At 42.0% G+C, this 2,500-nt stretch overlaps 1 protein-coding gene across 1 annotated transcript in view; it reads right to left on the bottom strand.

Moving 5' to 3' along the window:
* Positions 1 to 2,045: 2,045 nt before the first annotated feature.
* Positions 2,046 to 2,500, bottom strand: part of nfil3-5 (nuclear factor, interleukin 3 regulated, member 5) — a 3,043-nt gene continuing 2,588 nt past the window's right edge. The window contains exon 2 of the mRNA XM_027156938.2: positions 2,046 to 2,500. This exon is cut by the window's right edge and continues 1,774 nt beyond it. The gene's annotated coding sequence lies outside the window, so the exon portion shown is untranslated.

Genomic DNA, 2,500 nt, shown 5'->3' with positions numbered 1-2,500 from the left:
CTCGACACTGCTGTGGTACAGAACTAGTTCAGTGACATAAATAAACTAACGATCACTTACAAAGACTAAAGGCATCAGGTTTAATTATTTTTCTATATTTGTTAATTATGATGTTTACTGACTGAATGATTAATTGTACAAGTGAATATATATACACATTAATTATAATACTGTGTGTGTAAACTGCTTTAGAACTGTCAGTGTAGTTTATTGCCGCCTGCTGGCTGACGTCAGTCACTGCATGCATAATTATATAAATCATGTACATGTATATTAACGTGATCTCCGGCAGTCTGAGTGATTTTCTGTGTGTGTATAATGTCCTGTGTGTGTGTGTGTGTGTGTGTGTGTGTATAATGTTGTCCTGTGTGTGTGTATAATGTTGTCCTGTGTGTGTGTGTGTGTATAATGTTGTCCTGTGTGTGTGTGTATAATGTTGTCCTGTGTGTGTGTGTATAATGTTGTCCTGTGTGTGTGTGTATAATGTTGTCCTGTGTGTGTGTATAATGTTGTCCTGTGTGTGTGTGTATAATGTTGTCCTGTGTGTGTGTGTATAATGTTGTCCTGTGTGTGTGTGTATAATGTTGTCCTGTGTGTGTGTGTATAATGTTGTCCTGTGTGTGTGTGTATAATGTTGTCCTGTGTGTGTGTGTATAATGTTGTCCTGTGTGTGTGTGTATAATGTTGTCCTGTGTGTGTGTGTATAATGTTGTCCTGTGTGTGTGTGTATAATGTTGTCCTGTGTGTGTGTGTGTGTGTGTGTGTGTGTATAATGTTGTCCTGTGTGTGTGTGTGTGTGTATAATGTTGTCCTGTGCTCTTCATCTTGAGGGGGAGGGGGGACGACACATTACACTCTTTTACACCCAAGTTGTATTTTCTTCTATACACCCAGCAGTGAAACACACACACACACACTCTATATCTATATTATAAAATCAAATATGAGTCAATATAAATCTGATAAAAAAGTTTGCAGCACTGAGGTGTCTTTTTGTTTACATACAGCAGAGACAGCACACTAATTGTGTGTGTGTGTGTGTGTGTGTGTGTGTGTGTGTGTGTGTGTGTGTGTGGTCTGATTCTGAGTGTTTATGTGAATCAGAATCAAGCTCATCACATGAGCTGGACATCACAAGTCCAACTGTCTCTTCCTCTCTGCCTCAACCTGAGGATCAAAGGAAACAGTGCCGTATTTATTTGAGTCAGGTGGGTAAAATCCTGTCCTGAAGATGTTCAGGTTCAAAGGTCAAAGATCACTGACACTGGAGACTCTGTTAATAAATATTAAACAAATCGCTATTCCACATGTTTATAATCAGTTTATTCACAGCGGAGTGTGAGCTGAACACATCCATGCGAGCGGTTACTATGGAAACGATAAGGCATCAGTACATGTATATACAGCTGTAGTACAGTCAGAGCTGCTGTTAGAGAGAATTAATCACCACCTGAGGACCAATCAGCAGTGTGTAGGGTCGTGTCACAGTGAACTGAATTAACGACACTTCTCCTTCAGAGTCACGAGTGTGAAAGTGAACTGTACACCACCTGTGTGCTCCATCTGCATCTCTAATTAAACCTCCAGTGAAATCTTCTGTGCAAATGTTTAAAATCAAGCACAAACGTTTCTGCCAGTCAGACTGTATTTTAGAGTCAAACACACTGACGTCCTGGAACCCAAACTGGAGTGTGTGTGTGTGTACTGTGAGTGTGTAACGTGTGGGAGTGGAGTGTTCACTCTGTGTGTGTGTGTGTGTGTGTGTATGTGTGTGTGGAGAGTGTGTGTGTGTGTGTGTGTGTGTGTGTGTGTGTGTGTGTGTGTGTGTGGACACATTTATAAGGGGTCTGAACACAGCTCAGAGCTCAGTTATGGATCCTCTCACTCACACTCATCTTCTACCGCTTATCTGAACTTCTCGGGTCACGGGGAGCCTGTGCCTATCTCAGGCATCATCAGGCATCGAGGCAGGATACACCCTGGACGGAGTGCCAACCCATCACAGGGCACACACACACACACACACACACGCTGTGGATCCTGTCTTGAATATTTAACATCGGTTTATTCTTATTGTACTGTGAAGTGCAGAACAGCGAGTCTTATTAGTCACAGTTTTATGGTACAGGAGGCAGATTTAGACATTTCAGGTCAAACACCGACACCATACAGACATCGTGTTCATAATGAAACAAAAACACAGAGCTCCAAAGTTCAGTGCATTAGATGCGACTCGGTCTTATGTCCAACATTAAATTAGTGTAAAGGGTGTGAGTGCTGGGAGGAAGTGAAGAGGAACTGAACAGGAACCCCCACCACCACCACCACCACCACCACCACCACCACACACACACACATCATCTGGAATATATTGAGTAAGTGCTAATAAACAATTGTGTGTGTGTGTTTGTGTGTGTGTGTGTGTGTGAGTGTAATAACTGACTCCTTAGTGTTGAGAGCTGCACTGCAGAATCTGATCTAATTCATTTCACTTCATCTC

The sequence above is a fragment of the Tachysurus fulvidraco genome, chromosome 5 (genome assembly GCF_022655615.1).
Source record: "Tachysurus fulvidraco isolate hzauxx_2018 chromosome 5, HZAU_PFXX_2.0, whole genome shotgun sequence".
In the NCBI taxonomy this organism is placed as follows: domain Eukaryota; kingdom Metazoa; phylum Chordata; class Actinopteri; order Siluriformes; family Bagridae; genus Tachysurus; species Tachysurus fulvidraco.
This window is presented reverse-complemented; position numbering and strand designations above follow the sequence as displayed.